The sequence below is a fragment of the Chiloscyllium punctatum genome, chromosome 22 (assembly GCF_047496795.1).
Source record: "Chiloscyllium punctatum isolate Juve2018m chromosome 22, sChiPun1.3, whole genome shotgun sequence".
Taxonomy (NCBI): domain Eukaryota; kingdom Metazoa; phylum Chordata; class Chondrichthyes; order Orectolobiformes; family Hemiscylliidae; genus Chiloscyllium; species Chiloscyllium punctatum.
The window spans coordinates 28,965,659-28,991,278 of NC_092760.1; positions in this window are offsets into that span (position 1 = coordinate 28,965,659).

Below are 25,620 nucleotides of genomic sequence, written 5' to 3' on the forward strand. Positions count from 1 at the left end.
ACTGAGATTACAGAAAAACAATACTTGATCTGTGAGTACAGGCAGAGGAAAAACACTGAACTGAGATTACAGATACTGAAACAACACTGAACTCTGAGTACAAAAAAAACATTGAACTGTGAGTACAGATAGAGAAACAACTGTGAACTGTGAGTACAGATAGAGAAACAACACTGAACAGTGAGTACAGATAGAGAAACAACAATGAACAGTGAATACCGATAGAGAAACAACACTGAACAATGAGTACAAATAGAGAAACAACTCTGAACAGTGAGTACAGATAGAGAAACAACTGTGAACTGTGAGTACAGATAGAGAAACAACTGTGAACTGTGAGTACAGATAGAGAAACAACACTGAACAGTGAATACAGATAGAGAAACAACACTGAACAATGAGTACAGATAGAGAAACAACTCTGAACAGTGAGTACAGATAGAGAAACAACTGTGCACTGTGAGTACAGATAGAGAAACAACTGTGAACTGTGAGTACAGATAGAGAAACAACACTCAACAGTGAATACAGATAGAGAAACAACACTGAACAGTAAAAACAGAGTGCAAAACAACACTGAACTGTGAGTACAGGCAGACAGACAACACTGAACTGAGCACAGACAGAGAGGAACAACACTGAACTGAGAGGACAGATCTAGAAACAACACACTGAACTGTAAATCCAGATTGAGAAACAACACTGAACTGAGATTACAGACAGAGAAACAAAACTGAACTGTGAGTACAGGCAGAGGAACAACACTGAACTGAGATTACAGATAGTGAAACAACACTGAACTGAGAATACACGGAGATAAAAACAGACTGAACTGGGAGCACAGATAAATAACCAACACAGAACTGAGAGTACAGATAGAGAAACAAAACACTGAGCTGAAAGTCCAGATAGAGAAGCAGAACTGAACTGTGAGTACAGTTAGTAAAGCAACACTGAACTGTGAGTACAGATTGAGAAACAAACCTGAACTGAGAGTTCAGACAGAGAAAGAAGAATACAGCTAGAGTACAGACAGAGAAACAACACTGAACTGAGTGTACAGATAGAGAAACAGCACTGAACTGAGATGACAGATAAACAATACTTGATCTGTGAATACAGACAGAGAGGGACAACACTGAACTGAGATTACAGATACTGAAACAACACTGAACTCTGAGTACAAAAAAATATTGAAATGTGAGTACAGGTAGGGAAACAACTCTGAACAGTGAGTACAGATAGAGAAACAACTGTGAACAGTGAGTACAGATAGAGAAACAACTGTGAACTGTGAGTACAGATAGAGAAACAACTGTGAACTGTGAGTACAGATAGAGAAAGAGCACTGAACAGTGAATACAGATAGAGAAACAACACTGAACAGTAATAACAGAGTGCAAAACAACACTGAACTGTGATTACAGGCAGACAGACAACACTGAACTGAGCACAGACAGAGAGGAACAACCCTGAACTGAGAGGACAGATCTAGAAACAACACACTGAACTGTTAGTCCAGATTGAGAAACAACACTGAACTGAGATTACAGACAGAGAAACAATACTGAACTGTGAGTACAGGCAGAGGAACAGCACTGAACTGAGATTACAAATAGTGAAACAACACTGAACTGCGAATACACATAGATAAAAACAGACTGAACTGGGAGCACAGATAAATAACCAACACAGAACTGAAAGTACAGATAGTGAAACAAAACACTGAGCTGAAAGTCCAGATAGAGAAGCAGAACTGAACTGTGAGTACAGTTAGTAAAGCAACACTGAACTGTGAGTACAGATTGAGAAACAAACGTGAACTGAAAGTACAGACAAAGAAAGAAGAATACAGCTAGAGTACAGACAGAGAAACAACACTGAACTGAGTGTACAGATAGAGAAACAGCACTGAACTGAGATGACAGATAAACAATACTTGATCTGTGAATACAGACAGAGAGGAATAACACTGAACTGAGATTACAGATACTGAAACAACACTGAACTCTGAGTACAAAAAAAAATTGAAATGTGATTACAGGTAGGGAAACAACTCTGAACAGTGAGTACAGATAGAGAAACAACTGTGAACTGTGAGTACAGATAGAGAAACAACTGTGAACAGTGAGTACAGATAGAGAAACAACTGTGAACTGTGAGTACAGATAGAGAAACAGCACTGAACAGTAAAAACAGAGTGCAAAACAACACTGAACTGTGAGTACAGGCAGACAGACAACACTGAACTGAGCACAGACAGAGAGGAACAACACTGAACTGAGAGGACAGATCTAGAAACAACACACTGAATTGTAAATCCAGATAGAGAAACAACACTGAACTGAGATTACAGATAGAGAAACAATACTGAACTGTGAGTACAGGCAGAGGAACAACTCTGAACTGAGATTACAGACAGTGAAACAACACTGAACTGCGAGTCCACATAGATAAAAACAGACTAAACTGGGAGCACAGATAAATAACCAACAAAGAACTGAGAGGACAGATAGAGAATAAACACACTGAGCTGAAAGTCCAGATAGAGAAACAGCACTGAACTGAGATTACAGATTGAGAAACAAACCTGATCTGAGAGTACAGACAGAGAAAGAAGAATACAGCTAGAGTACAGATATTGAAATAACACTGAACTGAGAGGACTGATAGTGAAACAACATTCAATTGTGCGTACAGACAGAGAAACAACACTGAACTGATATTACAGATAAACAATACTTGATCTGTGAGTACAGACAGAGAGGAACAACACTGAACTGAGATTACAGATACTGAAACAACACTGAACTCTGAATACAAAACAAACATTGAAATGTGAGTACAGATAGAGAAACAGCACTCAACAGTGAATACAGATAGAGAAACAACTCTGAACAGTAAAAACAGAGTGCAAAACAACACTGAACTGTGAGTACAGGCAGACAGACAACACTGAACTGAGCACAGACAGAGAGGAACAACACTGAACTGAGAGGACAGATCTAGAAACAACACACTGAACTGTTAGTCCAGATTGAGAAACAACACTGAACTGAGATTACAGACAGAGAAACAATACTGAACTGTGAGTACAGGCAGAGGAACAACACTGAACTGAGATTACAGATAGTGAAACAACACTGAACTGCGAATACACGTAGATAAAAACAGAATGAACTGGGAGCACAGATAAATAACCAACACAGAACTGAGAATACAGATAGAGAAACAACACACTGAGCTGAAAGTCCAGATAGAGAAGCAGCACTGAACTGTGAGTACAGATTGAGAAACAAACCTGAACTGAGAGTACAGACAGAGAAAGAAGAATACAGCTAGAGTACAGACAGAGAAACAACACTGAACTGAGTGTACAGATAGAGAAACAACACTGAACTGAAATGACAGATAAACAATACTTGATCTGTGAATACAGACAGAGAGGAACAACACTGAACTGAGATTACAGATACTGAAACAACACTGAACTCTGAGTACAAAAAAAAATTGAAATGTGAGTACAGGTAGGGAAACAACTCAGAACAGTGAGTACAGATAGAGAAACAACTGTGAACAGTGAGTACAGATAGAGAAACAACTGTGAACTGAGGGTACAGATAGAGAAACAGCACTGAACAGTAAAAACAGAGTGCAAAACAACACTGAACTGTGAGTACAGGCAGACAGACAACACTGAACTGAGCACAGACAGAAGGGAACAACACTGAACTGAGAGGACAGATCTAGAAACTACACACTGAACTGTTCGTCAAGATTGAGAAACAACACTGAACTGAGATTACAGACCGAGAAACAATACTGAACTGTGAGTACAGGCAGAGGAACAACACTGAACTGAGATTACAGATAGTGAAACAACACTGAACTGCGAATACACGTAGATAAAAACAGACTGAACTGGGAGCACAGATAAATAACCAACACAGAACTGAGAGTACAGATAGAGAAACAAAACACTGAGCTGAAAGTCCAGATAGAGAAGCAGCACTGAACTGTGAGTACAGATTGAGAAACAAACCTGAACTGAGAGTACAGACAGAGAAAGAAGAATACAGCTAGAGTACAGATATTGAAACAACACTGAACTGAGAGGACTGATAGTGAAACAACATTCAATTGTGAGTACAGACAGAGAAACAACACTGAACTGAGTGTACAGATCGAGAAACAGCACTGAACTGAGATTACAGATAAACAATACTTGAGCTATGATTACAGACAGAGAGGAACAACACTGAACTGAGATTACAGATACTGAAACAACACTGAACTCTGAGTACAAAAAAACCATTGAAGTGTGAGTAAAGATAGAGAAACAACTGTGAACTGTGAGTACAGATAGAGAAACAACACTGAACAGTGAATACCGATAGAGAAACAACACTGAACAATGAGTACAAATAGAGCAACAACTCTGAACAGTGAGTACAGATAGAGAAACAACTGTGAACTGTGAGTACAGATAGAGAAACAACTCTCAACAGTGAATACAGATAGAGAAACAACACTGAACAGTAAAAACAGAGTGCAAAACAACACTGAACTGTGAGTACAGGCAGACAGACAACACTGAACTGAGCACAGACAGAGAGGAACAGCACTGAACTGAGAGGACAGATCTAGAAACAACACACTGAACTGTAAATCCAGATTGAGAAACAACACTGAACTGAGATTACAGATAGAGAAACAATACTGAACTGTGAGTACAGGCAGAGGAACAACTCTGAACTGAGATTACAGACAGTGAAACAACACTGAACTGCGAGTCCACATAGATAAAAACAGACTAAACTGGGAGCACAGATAAATAACCAACACAGAACTGAGAGTACAGATAGAGAAACATAACACTGAGCTGAAAGTCCAGATCGAGAAGCAGAACTGAACTGTGAGTACAGTTAGTAAAGCAACACTGAAATGTGAGTACAGGTAGGGAAACAACTCTGAACAGTGAGTACAGATAGAGAAACAACTGTTAAATGGGAGTACAGATAGAGAAACAACACTGAACAGTAAAAACAGAGTGCAAAACAACACTGAACTGTGAGTACAGGCAGACAGACAACACTGAACTGAGCACAGACAGAGAGGAACAACACTGAACTGAGAGGACCGATCTAGGAACAACACACTGAACTGTAAATCCAGATTGAGAAACAACACTGAACTGAGATTACAGATAGAGAAACAATACTGAACTGTGAGTACAGGCAGAGGAACAACACTGAACTGAGATTACAGATAGTGAAACAACTCTGAACTGCGAATACACATAGATAAAAACAGACTGAACTGGGAGCACAGATAAATAACCAACACAGAACTGAGAGTACAGATAGAGAAACAAAACACTGAGCTGAAAGTCCAGATAGAGAAGCAGAACTGAGCTGAAAGTCCAGATATAGAAGCAGCACTGAACTGTGAGTACAGATTGAGAAACAAACCTGAACTGAGAGTACAGACAGAGAAAGAAGAATACAGCTAGAGTACAGATATTGAAACAACACTGAACTGAGAGGACTGATAGTGAAACAAAATTCAATTGTGAGTACAGACAGAGAAACAACACTGAACTGAGTGTACAGATAGAGAAACAGCACTGAACTGAGATTACAGATAAACAATACTTGAACTATGATTACAGACAGAGAGGAACAACACTGAACTGAGATTACAGATACTGAAACAACACTGAACTCTGAGTACAAAAAAAAATTGAAATGTGAGTACATGTAGGGAAACAACTCTGAACAGTGAGTACAGATAGAGAAACAACTGTGAACTGTGAGTACAGATAGAGAAAGAGCACTGAACAGTGAATACAGATAGAGAAACAACACTGAACAGTAAAAACAGAGTGCAAAACAACACTGAACTGTGATTACAGGCAGACAGTCAACACTGAACTGAGCACAGACAGAGAGGAACAACCCTGAACTGAGAGGACAGATCTAGAAACTACACACTGAACTGTTCGTCAAGATTGAGAAACAACACTGAACTGAGATTACAGACCGAGAAACAATACTGAACTGTGAGTACAGGCAGAGGAACAACACTGAACTGAGATTACAGATAGTGAAACAACACTGAACTGCGAATACACGTAGATAAAAACAGACTGAACTGGGAGCACAGATAAATAACCAACACAGAACTGAGAGTACAGATAGAGAAACAAAACACTGAGCTGAAAGTCCAGATAGAGAAGCAGCACTGAACTGTGAGTACAGATTGAGAAACAAACCTGAACTGAGAGTACAGACAGAGAAAGAAGAATACAGCTAGAGTACAGATATTGAAACAACACTGAACTGAGAGGACTGATAGTGAAACAACATTCAATTGTGAGTACAGACAGAGAAACAACACTGAACTGAGTGTACAGATCGAGAAACAGCACTGAACTGAGATTACAGATAAACAATACTTGATCTGTGAGTACAGGCAGAGGAAAAACACTGAACTGAGATTACAGATACTGAAACAACACTGAACTCTGAGTACAAAAAAAACATTGAACTGTGAGTACAGATAGAGAAACAACTGTGAACTGTGAGTACAGATAGAGAAACAACACTGAACAGTGAGTACAGATAGAGAAACAACACTGAACAGTGAATACCGATAGAGAAACAACACTGAACAATGAGTACAAATAGAGAAACAACTCTGAACAGTGAGTACAGATAGAGAAACAACTGTGAACTGTGAGTACAGATAGAGAAACAACTGTGAACTGTGAGTACAGATAGAGAAACAACACTGAACAGTGAATACAGATAGAGAAACAACACTGAACAATGAGTACAGATAGAGAAACAACTCTGAACAGTGAGTACAGATAGAGAAACAACTGTGCACTGTGAGTACAGATAGAGAAACAACTGTGAACTGTGAGTACAGATAGAGAAACAACACTCAACAGTGAATACAGATAGAGAAACAACACTGAACAGTAAAAACAGAGTGCAAAACAACACTTAACTGTGAGTACAGGCAGACAGACAACACTGAACTGAGCACAGACAGAGAGGAACAACACTGAACTGAGAGGACAGATCTAGAAACAACACACTGAACTGTAAATCCAGATTGAGAAACAACACTGAACTGAGATTACAGACAGAGAAACAAAACTGAACTGTGAGTACAGGCAGAGGAACAACACTGAACTGAGATTACAGATAGTGAAACAACACTGAACTGCGAATACACGTAGATAAAAACAGACTGAACTGGGAGCACAGATAAATAACCAACACAGAACTGAGAGTACAGATAGAGAAACAAAACACTGAGCTGAAAGTCCAGATAGAGAAGCAGAACTGAACTGTGAGTACAGTTAGTAAAGCAACACTGAACTGTGAGTACAGATTGAGAAACAAACCTGAACTGAGAGTTCAGACAGAGAAAGAAGAATACAGCTAGAGTACAGACAGAGAAACAACACTGAACTGAGTGTACAGATAGAGAAACAGCACTGAACTGAGATGACAGATAAACAATACTTGATCTGTGAATACAGACAGAGAGGGACAACACTGAACTGAGATTACAGATACTGAAACAACACTGAACTCTGAGTACAAAAAAAAATTGAAATGTGAGTACAGGTAGGGAAACAACTCTGAACAGTGAGTACAGATAGAGAAACAACTGTGAACAGTGAGTACAGATAGAGAAACAACTGTGAACTGTGAGTACAGATAGAGAAACAACTGTGAACTGTGAGTACAGATAGAGAAAGAGCACTGAACAGTGAATACAGATAGAGAAACAACACTGAACAGTAATAACAGAGTGCAAAACAACACTGAACTGTGATTACAGGCAGACAGACAACACTGAACTGAGCACAGACAGAGAGGAACAACCCTGAACTGAGAGGACAGATCTAGAAACAACACACTGAACTGTTAGTCCAGATTGAGAAACAACACTGAACTGAGATTACAGACAGAGAAACAATACTGAACTGTGAGTACAGGCAGAGGAACAGCACTGAACTGAGATTACAAATAGTGAAACAACACTGAACTGCGAATACACATAGATAAAAACAGACTGAACTGGGAGCACAGATAAATAACCAACACAGAACTGAAAGTACAGATAGTGAAACAAAACACTGAGCTGAAAGTCCAGATAGAGAAGCAGAACTGAACTGTGAGTACAGTTAGTAAAGCAACACTGAACTGTGAGTACAGATTGAGAAACAAACGTGAACTGAAAGTACAGACAAAGAAAGAAGAATACAGCTAGAGTACAGACAGAGAAACAACACTGAACTGAGTGTACAGATAGAGAAACAGCACTGAACTGAGATGACAGATAAACAATACTTGATCTGTGAATACAGACAGAGAGGAATAACACTGAACTGAGATTACAGATACTGAAACAACACTGAACTCTGAGTACAAAAAAAAATTGAAATGTGATTACAGGTAGGGAAACAACTCTGAACAGTGAGTACAGATAGAGAAACAACTGTGAACTGTGAGTACAGATAGAGAAACAACTGTGAACAGTGAGTACAGATAGAGAAACAACTGTGAACTGTGAGTACAGATAGAGAAACAGCACTGAACAGTAAAAACAGAGTGCAAAACAACACTGAACTGTGAGTACAGGCAGACAGACAACACTGAACTGAGCACAGACAGAGAGGAACAACACTGAACTGAGAGGACAGATCTAGAAACAACACACTGAATTGTAAATCCAGATTGAGAAACAACACTGAACTGAGATTACAGATAGAGAAACAATACTGAACTGTGAGTACAGGCAGAGGAACAACTCTGAACTGAGATTACAGACAGTGAAACAACACTGAACTGCGAGTCCACATAGATAAAAACAGACTAAACTGGGAGCACAGATAAATAACCAACAAAGAACTGAGAGGACAGATAGAGAATAAACACACTGAGCTGAAAGTCCAGATAGAGAAACAGCACTGAACTGAGATTACAGATTGAGAAACAAACCTGATCTGAGAGTACAGACAGAGAAAGAAGAATACAGCTAGAGTACAGATATTGAAATAACACTGAACTGAGAGGACTGATAGTGAAACAACATTCAATTGTGCGTACAGACAGAGAAACAACACTGAACTGATATTACAGATAAACAATACTTGATCTGTGAGTACAGACAGAGAGGAACAACACTGAACTGAGATTACAGATACTGAAACAACACTGAACTCTGAATACAAAACAAACATTGAAATGTGAGTACAGATAGAGAAACAGCACTCAACAGTGAATACAGATAGAGAAACAACTCTGAACAGTAAAAACAGAGTGCAAAACAACACTGAACTGTGAGTACAGGCAGACAGACAACACTGAACTGAGCACAGACAGAGAGGAACAACACTGAACTGAGAGGACAGATCTAGAAACAACACACTGAACTGTTAGTCCAGATTGAGAAACAACACTGAACTGAGATTACAGACAGAGAAACAATACTGAACTGTGAGTACAGGCAGAGGAACAACACTGAACTGAGATTACAGATAGTGAAACAACACTGAACTGCGAATACACGTAGATAAAAACAGAATGAACTGGGAGCACAGATAAATAACCAACACAGAACTGAGAATACAGATAGAGAAACAACACACTGAGCTGAAAGTCCAGATAGAGAAGCAGCACTGAACTGTGAGTACAGATTGAGAAACAAACCTGAACTGAGAGTACAGACAGAGAAAGAAGAATACAGCTAGAGTACAGACAGAGAAACAACACTGAACTGAGTGTACAGATAGAGAAACAACACTGAACTGAAATGACAGATAAACAATACTTGATCTGTGAATACAGACAGAGAGGAACAACACTGAACTGAGATTACAGATACTGAAACAACACTGAACTCTGAGTACAAAAAAAAATTGAAATGTGAGTACAGGTAGGGAAACAACTCTGAACAGTGAGTACAGATAGAGAAACAACTGTGAACTGTGAGTACAGATAGAGAAACAAATGTGAACTGTGAGTACAGACAGAGAAACAACTGTGAACTGTGAGTACAGATAGAGAAAGAGCACTGAACAGTGAATACAGATAGAGAAACAACACTGAACAGTAAAAACAGAGTGCAAAACAACACTGAACTGGGAGTACAGATTGAGAAACAAACCTGAACTGAGAGTACAGACAGAGAAAGAAGAATACAGCTAGAGTACAGATATTGAAACAACACTGAACTGAGAGGACTGATAGTGAAACAACATTCAATTGTGAGTACAGACAGAGAAACAACACTGAACTGAGTGTACAGATCGAGAAACAGCACTGAACTGAGATTACAGATAAACAATACTTGAGCTATGATTACAGACAGAGAGGAACAACACTGAACTGAGATTACAGATACTGAAACAACACTGAACTCTGAGTACAAAAAAACCATTGAAGTGTGAGTAAAGATAGAGAAACAACTGTGAACTGTGAGTACAGATAGAGAAACAACACTGAACAGTGAATACCGATAGAGAAACAACACTGAACAATGAGTACAAATAGAGCAACAACTCTGAACAGTGAGTACAGATAGAGAAACAACTGTGAACTGTGAGTACAGATAGAGAAACAACTCTCAACAGTGAATACAGATAGAGAAACAACACTGAACAGTAAAAACAGAGTGCAAAACAACACTGAACTGTGAGTACAGGCAGACAGACAACACTGAACTGAGCACAGACAGAGAGGAACAGCACTGAACTGAGAGGACAGATCTAGAAACAACACACTGAACTGTAAATCCAGATTGAGAAACAACACTGAACTGAGATTACAGATAGAGAAACAATACTGAACTGTGAGTACAGGCTGAGGAACAACTCTGAACTGAGATTACAGACAGTGAAACAACACTGAACTGCGAGTCCACATAGATAAAAACAGACTAAACTGGGAGCACAGATAAATAACCAACAAAGAACTGAGAAGACAGGTAGAGAAACAACACACTGAGCTGACACTCCAGATAGAGAAACAGCACTGAACTGAGATTACAGATTTAGAAACAAACCTGATCTGAGAGTACAGACAGAGAAAGAAGAATACAGCTAGAGTACAGATATTGAGACAACACTGAACTGAGAGGACTGATAGTGAAACAACATTCAATTGTGAGTACAGACAGAGAAACAACACTGAACTGAGTGTACAGATCGAGAAACAGCACTGAACTGAGATTACAGATAAACAAGACTTGATCTGTGAGTACAGGCAGAGGAAAAAAACTGAACTGAGATTACAGATACTGAAACAACACTGAACTCTGAGTACAAAAAAAACATTGAACTGTGAGTACAGATAGAGAAACAACTGTGAACTGTGAGTACAGATAGAGAAACAACACTGAACAGTGAATACCGATAGAGAAACAACACTGAACAATGAGTACAGATAGAGAAACAACTCTGAACAGTGAGTACAGATAGAGAAACAACTGTGAACTGTGAGTACAGATCGAGAAACAACTCTGAACAGTGAGTACAGATAGAGAAACAACTGTGAACTGTGAGTACAGATAGGGAAACAACTGTGAACTGTGAGTACAGATAGAGAAACAACACTGAACAGTGAATACAGATAGAGAAACAACACTGAACAATGAGTACAGATAGAGAAACAACTCTGAACAGTGAGTACAGATAGAGAAACAACTGTGAACTGTGAGTACAGATAGAGAAACAACTGTGAACTGTGAGTACAGATAGAGAAACAACACTGAACAGTAAAAACAGAGTGCAAAACAACACTGAACTGTGATTACAGGCAGACAGACAACACTGACCTGAGCACAGACAGAGAGGAACAACACTGAACTGAGAGGACAGATCTAGAAACAACACACTGAACTGTAAATCCAGATTGAGAAACAACACTGAACTGAGATTACAGACAGAGAAACAATACTGAACTGTGAGTACAGGCAGAGGAACAACACTGACTGAGATTACAGATAGTGAAACAACACTGAACTGCGAATACACATAGATAAAAACAGACTGAACTGGGAGCACAGATAAATAACCAACACAGAACTGAGAGTACAGATAGAGAAACAAAACACTGAGCTGAAAGTCCAGATAGAGAAGCAGAACTGAACTGTGAGTACAGTTCGTAAAGCAACACTGAACTGTGAGTACAGATTGAGAAACAAACCTGAACTGAGAGTACAGACAGAGAAAGAAGAATACAGCTAGAGTACAGACAGAGAAACAACACTGAACTGAGTGTACAGATAGAAAAACAGCACTGAACTGAGATGACAGATAAACAATACTTGATCTGTGAATACAGACAGAGAGGAACAACACTGAACTGAGATTACAGATACTGAAACAACACTGATCTCTGAGTACAAAAAAAAATTGAAATGTGAGTACAGGTAGGGAAACAACTCTGAACAGTGAGGACAGATAGAGAAACAACTGTGAACAGTGAGTACAGATAGAGAAACAACTCTGAACAGTGAGTACAGATAGAGAAACAACTGTGAACTGTGAGTACAGATAGAGAAACAACTGTGAACTGTGAGTACAGATAGAGAAACAACACTCAACAGTGAATACAGATAGAGAAACAACACTGAACAGTAAAAACAGAGTGCAAAACAATACTGAACTGTGAGTACAGGCAGACAGACAACACTGAACTGAGCACAGACAGAGAGCAACAACACTGAACTGAGAGGACAGATCTAGAAACAACACACTGAACTGTTAGTCCAGATTGAGAAACAACACTGAACTGAGATTACAGACAGAGATAGAATACTGAACTGTGAGTACAGGCAGAGGAACAACACTGAACGGAGATTACAGATAGTGAAACAACACTGAACTGCGAATACACATAGATAAAAACAGACTGAACTGGGAGCACAGATAAATAACCAACACAGAACTGAGAGTACAGATAGAGAAACATAACACTGAGCTGAAAGTCCAGATCGAGAAGCAGAACTGAACTGTGAGTACAGTTAGTAAAGCAACACTGAAATGTGAGTACAGGTAGGGAAACAACTCTGAACAGTGAGTACAGATAGAGAAACAACTGTTAAATGGGAGTACAGATAGAGAAACAACACTGAACAGTAAAAACAGAGTGCAAAACAACACTGAACTGTGAGTACAGGCAGACAGACAACACTGAACTGAGCACAGACAGAGAGGAACAACACTGAACTGAGAGGACCGATCTAGGAACAACACACTGAACTGTAAATCCAGATTGAGAAACAACACTGAACTGAGATTACAGATAGAGAAACAATACTGAACTGTGAGTACAGGCAGAGGAACAACACTGAACTGAGATTACAGATAGTGAAACAACTCTGAACTGCGAATACACATAGATAAAAACAGACTGAACTGGGAGCACAGATAAATAACCAACACAGAACTGAGAGTACAGATAGAGAAACAAAACACTGAGCTGAAAGTCCAGATAGAGAAGCAGAACTGAGCTGAAAGTCCAGATATAGAAGCAGCACTGAACTGTGAGTACAGATTGAGAAACAAACCTGAACTGAGAGTACAGACAGAGAAAGAAGAATACAGCTAGAGTACAGATATTGAAACAACACTGAACTGAGAGGACTGATAGTGAAACAACATTCAATTGTGAGTACAGACAGAGAAACAACACTGAACTGAGTGTACAGATAGAGAAACAGCACTGAACTGAGATTACAGATAAACAATACTTGAACTATGATTACAGACAGAGAGGAACAACACTGAACTGAGATTACAGATACTGAAACAACACTGAACTCTGAGTACAAAAAAAAATTGAAATGTGAGTACATGTAGGGAAACAACTCTGAACAGTGAGTACAGATAGAGAAACAACTGTGAACTGTGAGTACAGATAGAGAAAGAGCACTGAACAGTGAATACAGATAGAGAAACAACACTGAACAGTAAAAACAGAGTGCAAAACAACACTGAACTGTGATTACAGGCAGACAGTCAACACTGAACTGAGCACAGACAGAGAGGAACAACCCTGAACTGAGAGGACAGATCTAGAAACTACACACTGAACTGTTCGTCAAGATTGAGAAACAACACTGAACTGAGATTACAGACCGAGAAACAATACTGAACTGTGAGTACAGGCAGAGGAACAACACTGAACTGAGATTACAGATAGTGAAACAACACTGAACTGCGAATACACGTAGATAAAAACAGACTGAACTGGGAGCACAGATAAATAACCAACACAGAACTGAGAGTACAGATAGAGAAACAAAACACTGAGCTGAAAGTCCAGATAGAGAAGCAGCACTGAACTGTGAGTACAGATTGAGAAACAAACCTGAACTGAGAGTACAGACAGAGAAAGAAGAATACAGCTAGAGTACAGATATTGAAACAACACTGAACTGAGAGGACTGATAGTGAAACAACATTCAATTGTGAGTACAGACAGAGAAACAACACTGAACTGAGTGTACAGATCGAGAAAAAGCACTGAACTGAGATTACAGATATACAATACTTGATCTGTGAGTACAGGCAGAGGAAAAACACTGAACTGAGATTACAGATACTGAAACAACACTGAACTCTGAGGACAAAAAAAACATTGAACTGTGAGTACAGATAGAGAAACAACTGTGAACTGTGAGTACAGATAGAGAAACAACACTGAGCAGTGAGTACAGATAGAGAAACAACACTGAACAGTGAATACCGATAGAGAAACAACACTGAACAATGAGTACAAATAGAGAAACAACTCTGAACAGTGAGTACAGATAGAGAAACAACTGTGAACTGTGAGTACAGATAGAGAAACAACTGTGAACTGTGAGTACAGATAGAGAAACAACACTGAACAGTGAATACAGATAGAGAAACAACACTGAACAATGAGTACAGATAGAGAAACAACTCTGAACAGTGAGTACAGATAGAGAAACAACTGTGCACTGTGAGTACAGATAGAGAAACAACTGTGAACTGTGAGTACAGATAGAGAAACAACACTCAACAGTGAATACAGATAGAGAAACAACACTGAACAGTAAAAACAGAGTGCAAAACAACACTTAACTGTGAGTACAGGCAGACAGACAACACTGAACTGAGCACAGACAGAGAGGAACAACACTGAACTGAGAGGACAGATCTAGAAACAACACACTGAACTGTAAATCCAGATTGAGAAACAACACTGAACTGAGATTACAGACAGAGAAACAAAACTGAACTGTGAGTACAGGCAGAGGAACAACACTGAACTGAGATTACAGATAGTGAAACAACACTGAACTGCGAATACACGTAGATAAAAACAGACTGAACTGGGAGCACAGATAAATAACCAACACAGAACTGAGAGTACAGATAGAGAAACAAAACACTGAGCTGAAAGTCCAGATAGAGAAGCAGAACTGAACTGTGAGTACAGTTAGTAAAGCAACACTGAACTGTGAGTACAGATTGAGAAACAAACCTGAACTGAGAGTTCAGACAGAGAAAGAAGAATACAGCTAGAGTACAGACAGAGAAACAACACTGAACTGAGTGTACAGATAGAGAAACAGCACTGAACTGAGATGACAGATAAACAATACTTGATCTGTGAATACAGACAGAGAGGAATAACACTGAACTGAGATTACAGATACTGAAACAACACTGAACTCTGAGTACAAAAAAAAAATTGAAATGTGAGTACAGGTAGGGAAACAACTCTGAACAGTGAGTACAGATAGAGAAACAACTGTGAACAGTGAGTACAGATAGAGAAACAACTGTGAACTGTGAGTACAGATAGAGAAACAACTGTGAACTGTGAGTACAGATAGAGAAAGAGCACTGAACAGTGAATACAGATAGAGAAACAACACTGAACAGTAATAACAGAGTGCAAAACAACACTGAACTGTGATTACAGGCAGACAGACAACACTGAACTGAGCACAGACAGAGAGGAACAACCCTGAACTGAGAGGACAGATCTAGAAACAACACACTGAACTGTTAGTCCAGATTGAGAAACAACACTGAACTGAGATTACAGACAGAGAAACAATACTGAACTGTGAGTACAGGCAGAGGAACAGCACTGAACTGAGATTACAAATAGTGAAACAACACTGAACTGCGAATACACATAGATAAAAACAGACTGAACTGGGAGCACAGATAAATAACCAACACAGAACTGAAAGTACAGATAGTGAAACAAAACACTGAGCTGAAAGTCCAGATAGAGAAGCAGAACTGAACTGTGAGTACAGTTAGTAAAGCAACACTGAACTGTGAGTACAGATTGAGAAACAAACGTGAACTGAAAGTACAGACAAAGAAAGAAGAATACAGCTAGAGTACAGACAGAGAAACAACACTGAACTGAGTGTACAGATAGAGAAACAGCACTGAACTGAGATGACAGATAAACAATACTTGATCTGTGAATACAGACAGAGAGGAATAACACTGAACTGAGATTACAGATACTGAAACAACACTGAACTCTGAGTACAAAAAAAAATTGAAATGTGATTACAGGTAGGGAAACAACTCTGAACAGTGAGTACAGATAGAGAAACAACTGTGAACTGTGAGTACAGATAGAGAAACAACTGTGAACAGTGAGTACAGATAGAGAAACAACTGTGAACTGTGAGTACAGATAGAGAAACAGCACTGAACAGTAAAAACAGAGTGCAAAACAACACTGAACTGTGAGTACAGGCAGACAGACAACACTGAACTGAGCACAGACAGAGAGGAACAACCCTGAACTGAGAGGACAGATCTAGAAACAACACACTGAATTGTAAATCCAGATTGAGAAACAACACTGAACTGAGATTACAGATAGAGAAACAAAACTGAACTGTGAGTACAGGCAGAGGAACAACTCTGAACTGAGATTACAGACAGTGAAACAACACTGAACTGCGAGTCCACATAGATAAAAACAGACTAAACTGGGAGCACAGATAAATAACCAACACAGAACTGAGAGTACAGATAGAGAAACATAACACTGAGCTGAAAGTCCAGATCGAGAAGCAGAACTGAACTGTGAGTACAGTTAGTAAAGCAACACTGAAATGTGAGTACAGGTAGGGAAACAACTCTGAACAGTGAGTACAGATAGAGAAACAACTGTTAAATGGGAGTACAGATAGAGAAACAACACTGAACAGTAAAAACAGAGTGCAAAACAACACTGAACTGTGAGTACAGGCAGACAGACAACACTGAACTGAGCACAGACAGAGAGGAAAAACACTGAACTGAGAGGACCGATCTAGGAACAACACACTGAACTGTTAGTCCAGATTGAGAAACAACACTGAACTGAGATTACAGATAGAGAAACAATACTGAACTGTGAGTACAGGCAGAGGAACAACACTGAACTGAGATTACAGATAGTGAAACAACTCTGAACTGCGAATACACATAGATAAAAACAGACTGAACTGGGAGCACAGATAAATAACCAACACAGAACTGAGAGTACAGATAGAGAAACAAAACACTGAGCTGAAAGTCCAGATAGAGAAGCAGAACTGAGCTGAAAGTCCAGATATAGAAGCAGCACTGAACTGTGAGTACAGATTGAGAAACAAACCTGAACTGAGAGTACAGACAGAGAAAGAAGAATACAGCTAGAGTACAGATATTGAAACAACACTGAACTGAGAGTACTGATAGTGAAACAACATTCAATTGTGAGTACAGACAGAGAAACAACACTGAACTGAGTGTACAGATAGAGAAACAGCACTGAACTGAGATTACAGATAAACAATACTTGAACTATGATTACAGACAGAGAGGAACAACACTGAACTGAGATTACAGATACTGAAACAACACTGAACTCTGAGTACAAAAAAAAATTGAAATGTGAGTACATGTAGGGAAACAACTCTGAACAGTGAGTACAGATAGAGAAACAACTGTGAACTGTGAGTACAGATAGAGAAAGAGCACTGAACAGTGAATACAGATAGAGAAACAACACTGAACAGTAAAAACAGAGTGCAAAACAACACTGAACTGTGATTACAGGCAGACAGTCAACACTGAACTGAGCACAGACAGAGAGGAACAACCCTGAACTGAGAGGACAGATCTAGAAACTACACACTGAACTGTTCGTCAAGATTGAGAAACAACACTGAACTGAGATTACAGACCGAGAAACAATACTGAACTGTGAGTACAGGCAGAGGAACAACACTGAACTGAGATTACAGATAGTGAAACAACACTGAACTGCGAATACACGTAGATAAAAACAGACTGAACTGGGAGCACAGATAAATAACCAACACAGAACTGAGAGTACAGATAGAGAAACAAAACACTGAGCTGAAAGTCCAGATAGAGAAGCAGCACTGAACTGTGAGTACAGATTGAGAAACAAACCTGAACTGAGAGTACAGACAGAGAAAGAAGAATACAGCTAGAGTACAGATATTGAAACAACACTGAACTGAGAGGACTGATAGTGAAACAACATTCAATTGTGAGTACAGACAGAGAAACAACACTGAACTGAGTGTACAGATCGAGAAACAGCACTGAACTGAGATTACAGATAAACAATACTTGATCTGTGAGTACAGGCAGAGGAAAAACACTGAACTGAGATTACAGATACTGAAACAACACTGAACTCTGAGTACAAAAAAAACATTGAACTGTGAGTACAGATAGAGAAACAACTGTGAACTGTGAGTACAGATAGAGAAACAACACTGAACAGTGAGTACAGATAGAGAAACAACACTGAACAGTGAATACCGATAGAGAAACAACACTGAACAATGAGTACAAATAGAGAAACAACTCTGAACAGTGAGTACAGATAGAGAAACAACTGTGAACTGTGAGTACAGATAGAGAAACAACACTGAACAGTGAATACAGATAGAGAAACAACACTGAACAATGAGTACAGATAGAGAAACAACTCTGAACAGTGAGTACAGATAGAGAAACAACTGTGCACTGTGAGTACAGATAGAGAAACAACTGTGAACTGTGAGTACAGATAGAGAAACAACACTCAACAGTGAATACAGATAGAGAAACAACACTGAACAGTAAAAACAGAGTGCAAAACAACACTTAACTGTGAGTACAGGCAGACAGACAACACTGAACTGAGCACAGACAGAGAGGAACAACACTGAACTGAGAGGACAGATCTAGAAACAACACACTGAACTGTAAATCCAGATTGAGAAACAACACTGAACTGAGATTACAGACAGAGAAACAAAACTGAACTGTGAGTACAGGCAGAGGAACAACACTGAACTGAGATTACAGATAGTGAAACAACACTGAACTGCGAATACACGTAGATAAAAACAGACTGAACTGGGAGCACAGATAAATAACCAACACAGAACTGAAAGTACAGATAGTGAAACAAAACACTGAGCTGAAAGTCCAGATAGAGAAGCAGAACTGAACTGTGAGTACAGTTAGTAAAGCAACACTGAACTGTGAGTACAGATTGAGAAACAAACGTGAACTGAAAGTACAGACAAAGAAAGAAGAATACAGCTAGAGTACAGACAGAGAAACAACACTGAACTGAGTGTACAGATAGAGAAACAGCACTGAACTGAGATGACAGATAAACAATACTTGATCTGTGAATACAGACAGAGAGGAATAACACTGAACTGAGATTACAGATACTGAAACAACACTGAACTCTGAGTACAAAAAAAAAATTGAAATGTGATTACAGGTAGGGAAACAACTCTGAACAGTGAGTACAGATAGAGAAACAACTGTGAACTGTGAGTACAGATAGAGAAACAACTGTGAACAGTGAGTACAGATAGAGAAACAACTGTGAACTGTGAGTACAGATAGAGAAACAGCACTGAACAGTAAAAACAGAGTGCAAAACAACACTGAACTGTGAGTACAGGCAGACAGACAACACTGAACTGAGCACAGACAGAGAGGAACAACACTGAACTGAGAGGACAGATCTAGAAACAACACACTGAATTGTAAATCCAGATTGAGAAACAACACTGAACTGAGATTACAGATAGAGAAACAATACTGAACTGTGAGTACAGGCAGAGGAACAACTCTGAACTGAGATTACAGACAGTGAAACAACACTGAACTGCGAGTCCACATAGATAAAAACAGACTAAACTGGGAGCACAGATAAATAACCAACAAAGAACTGAGAGGACAGATAGAGAATAAACACACTGAGCTGAAAGTCCAGATAGAGAAACAGCACTGAACTGAGATTACAGATAGAGAAACAAACCTGATCTGAGAGTACAGACAGAGAAAGAAGAATACAGCTAGAGTACAGATATTGAAATAACACTGAACTGAGAGGTCTGATAGTGAAACAACTTTCAATTGTGCGTACAGACAGAGAAACAACACTGAACTGAGATTACAGATAAACAATACTTGATCTGTGAGTACAGACAGAGCGGAACAAAACTGAACTGAGATTACAGATACTGAAACAACACTGAACTCTGAATACAAAACAAACATTGAAATGTGAGTACAGATAGAGAAACAGCACTCAACAGTGAATACAGATAGAGAAACAACTCTGAACAGTAAAAACAGAGTGCAAAACAACACTGAACTGTGAGTACAGGCAGACAGACAACACTGAACTGAGCACAGACAGAGAGGAACAACACTGAACTGAGAGGACAGATCTAGAAACAACACACTGAACTGTTAGTCCAGATTGAGAAACAACACTGAACTGAGATTACAGACAGAGAAACAATACTGAACTGTGAGTACAGGCAGAGGAACAACACTGAACTGAGATTACAGATAGTGAAACAACACTGAACTGCGAATACACGTAGATAAAAACAGAATGAACTGGGAGCACAGATAAATAACCAACACAGAACTGAGAATACAGATAGAGAAACAACACACTGAGCTGAAAGTCCAGATAGAGAAGCAGCACTGAACTGTGAGTACAGATTGAGAAACAAACCTGAACTGAGAGTACAGACAGAGAAAGAAGAATACAGCTAGAGTACAGACAGAGAAACAACACTGAACTGAGTGTACAGATAGAGAAACAACACTGAACTGAAATGACAGATAAACAATACTTGATCTGTGAATACAGACAGAGAGGAACAACACTGAACTGAGATTACAGATACTGAAACAACACTGAACTCTGAGTACAAAAAAAAAATTGAAATGTGAGTACAGGTAGGGAAACAACTCTGAACAGTGAGTACAGATAGAGAAACAACTGTGAACTGTGAGTACAGATAGAGAAACAAATGTGAACTGTGAGTACAGACAGAGAAACAACTGTGAACTGTGAGTACAGATAGAGAAAGAGCACTGAACAGTGAATACAGATAGAGAAACAACACTGAACAGTAAAAACAGAGTGCAAAACAACACTGAACTGGGAGTACAGATTGAGGAACAAACCTGATCTGAGAGTACAGACAGAGAAAGAAGAATACAGCTGGAGTACAGATATTGAAACAACACTGATCTGAGAGCACTGATAGTGAAACAACATTCAATTGTGAGTACAGACAGAGAAACAACACTGAACTGAGTGTACAGATCGAGAAACAGCACTGAACTGAGATTACAGATAAACAATACTTGAGCTATGATTACAGACAGAGAGGAACAACACTGAACTGAGATTACAGATACTGAAACAACACTGAACTCTGAGTACAAAAAAACCATTGAAGTGTGAGTAAAGATAGAGAAACAACTGTGAACTGTGAGTACAGATAGAGAAACAACACTGAACAGTGAATACCGATAGAGAAACAACACTGAACAATGAGTACAAATAGAGCAACAACTCTGAACAGTGAGTACAGATAGAGAAACAACTGTGAACTGTGAGTGCAGATAGAGAAACAACACTGAACAGTGAGTACAGATAGAGAAACAACACTGAACAGTGAATACCGATAGAGAAACAACACTGAACAATGTGTACAAATAGAGAAACAACTGTGAACTGTGAGTACAGATAGAGAAACAACTGTGAACTGTGAGTACAGATAGAGAAACAACACTGAACAGTGAATACCGATAGAGAAACAACACTGAACAATGAGTACAGATAGAGAAACAACTCTGAACAGTGAGTACAGATAGAGAAACAACTGTGAACTGTGAGTACAGATAGAGAAACAACTGTGAACTGTGAGTACAGATAGAGCAAAAACACTGAACAGTGAATACAGATAGAGAAACAACACTGAACAATGAGTACAGATAGAGAAACAACTGTTAACTGTGAATACAGATTGAGAAACAACTGTGAACTGTGAGTACAGATAGAGAAACAACTGTGAACTGTGAGTACAGATAGAGAAACAACACTCAACAGTGAATACAGATAGAGAAACAACACTGAACAGTAAACACAGAGTGCAAATCAACACTGAACTGTGAGTACAGGCAGACAGACAACACTGAACTGAGCACAGACAGAGAGGAACAACACTGAACTGAGAGGACAGATCTAGAAACAACACACTGAACTGTAAATCCAGAGTGAGAAACAACACTGAACTGAGATTACAGACAGAGAAACAATACTGAACTGTGAGTACAGGCAGAGGAACAACACTGAACTGAGATTACAGATAGTGAAAGAACACTGAACTGCGAATACACGTAGATAAAAACAGACTGAACTGGGAGCACAGATAAATAACCAACACAGAACTGAGAGTACAGATAGTGAAACAAAACACTGAGCTGAAAGTTCAGATAGAGAAGCAGCACTGAACTGTGAGTACAGTTAGTAAAGCAACACTGAACTCTGAATATAGATTGAGAAACAAACCTGAACTGAGAGTACAGACAGAGAAAGAAGAATACAGCTAGAGTACAGACAGAGAAAGAACACTTAACTGAGTGTACAGATAGAGAAACAGCACTGAACTGAGATGACAGATAAACAATACTTGATCTGTGAGTACAGACAGAGACGAACAACACTGAACTGACATTACAGATACTGAAACAACACTGAACTCTGAGTACAAAAAAAAATTGAAATGTGAGTACAGATTGAGAAACAACACTGAACAGTGAGTACAGATAGACAAACAAGACTAAACTGAGAGTACAGTTAAAGAAACAACAACGAACTGTGAGTACAGATAGAGAAACAACTGTGACTGTGAGTACAGATAGAGAAACAACACTGAACAGTGAATACAGACAGAGAAACAACACTGAACAGTAAAAACGGAGTGCAAAACAACACTGAACTGTGAGTACAGGTAGACAGACAACACTGAACTGAGCACAGACAGAGAGGAACAACACTGAACTGAGAGGACAGATCTAGAAACAACACACTGAACTGTTAGTCCAGATTGAGAAACAACACTGAACTGAGATTACAGACAGAGAAACAATACTGAACTGTGAGTACAGGCAGAGGAACAACACTGAACTGAGATTACAGATAGTGAAACAACACTGAACTGCGAATACACGTAGATAAAAACAGAATGAACTGGGAGCACAGATAAATAACCAACACAGAACTGAGAGTACAGATAGAGAAACAACACACGGAGCTGAAAGTCCAGATAGAGAAGCAGCACTGCACTGTGAGTACAGATTGAGAAGCAAACCTGAACTGAGAGTACAGACAGAGAAAGAAGAATACAGCTAGAGTACAGATATTGTAACAACACTGAACTGAGAGGACTGATAGAGAAACAGCACTGAACTGAGATTACAGATAAACAATACTTGATCTGTGAGTACAGGCAGAGGAAAAACACTGAACTGAGATTACAGATACTGAAACAACACTGAACTCTGAGTACAAAAAAAAACATTGAAACGTGAGTACAGATAGGGAAACAACTCTAAACACTGAGTACAGATAGAGAAACAACTGTGAACTGTGAGTACAGATAGAGAAACAATTGTGAACTGTGAGTACAGATAGAGAAACAACACTGAACAGTGAATACAGATAGAGAAACAACAAGGAACAATGAGTACAGATAGAGAAACAACTGTGAACTGTGAGTACAGATAGAGAAACAACTGTGAACTGTGAGTACAGATAGAGAAACAACTGTGAACTGTGAGTACAGATAGAGAAACAACACTGAACAGTGAATACAGATAGAGAAACAACACTGAACAATGAGTACAGATAGAGAAACAACTCTGAACAGTGAGTACAGATAGAGAAACAACTGTGAACTGTGAGTACAGAGAGAGAAACAACTGTGAACTGTGAGTACAGATAGAGAAACAACACTGAACAGTGAATACAGATAGAGAAACAACACTGAACAGTAAAAACGGAGTGCAAAACAACACTGAACTGTGAGTACAGGCAGACAGACAACACTGAACTGAGCACAGACAGAGAGGAACAACACTGAACTGAGAGGACAGATCTAGAAACAACACACTGAACTGTAAGTCCAGATTGAGAAACAACACTGAACTGAGATTACAGATAGTGAAACAACACTCAACTGCGAGTCCACATAGATAAAAACAGACTGATCTGGGAGCACAGATAAAAACCAACACAGAACTGAGAGTACAGATAGAGAAACAACACACTGAGCTGAAAGTCCAGATAGAGTAGCAGCACTGAACTGTGAGTACAGTTAGTAAAGCAACACTGAACTGTGAGTACAGATTGAGAAACAAACCTGAACTGAGAGTACAGACAGAGAAAGAAGAATACAGCTAGATTACAGATATTGAAACAACACTGAACTGAGAGGACTGATAGTGAAACAACATTCAATTGTGAGTGCAGACAGAGAAACAACACTGAACTGAGTGTATAGATAGAGAAACAGCACTGAGCTGAGATTGCAGATAAACAATACTTGATCTGTGAGTACAGGCAGAGGAAAAACACTGAACTGAGATTACAGATACTGAAACAACACTGAACTCTGAGTACAAAAAAAACATTGAAATGTGAGTACAGATAGGGAAACAACTCTGAACAGTGAGTACAGTTAGAGAAACAACTGTTAACTGTGAGTACAGATAGAGAAACAACTGTGATCTGTGAGTACAGATAGAGAGACAACTGTGAACTGTGAGTACAGATAGAGAAACAGCACTGAACAGTGAATACAGATAGAGAAACAACACTGAACAGTAAAAACAGAGTGCAAAACAACACTGAACTGTGAGTACAGGCAGACAGACAACACTGAACTGAGCACAGACAGAGAGGAACAGCACTGAACTGAGAGGACAGATCTAGAAACAACACACTGAACTGTAAATCCAGATTGAGAAACAACACTGAACTGAGATTACAGATAGAGAAACAATACTGAACTGTGAGTACAGGCTGAGGAACAACTCTGAACTGAGATTACAAACAGTGAAACAACACTGAACTGCGAGTCCACATAGATAAAAACAGACTAAACTGGGAGCACAGATAAATAACCAACAAAGAACTGAGAAGACAGGTAGAGAAACAACACACTGAGCTGACAGTCCAGATAGAGAAACAACACTGA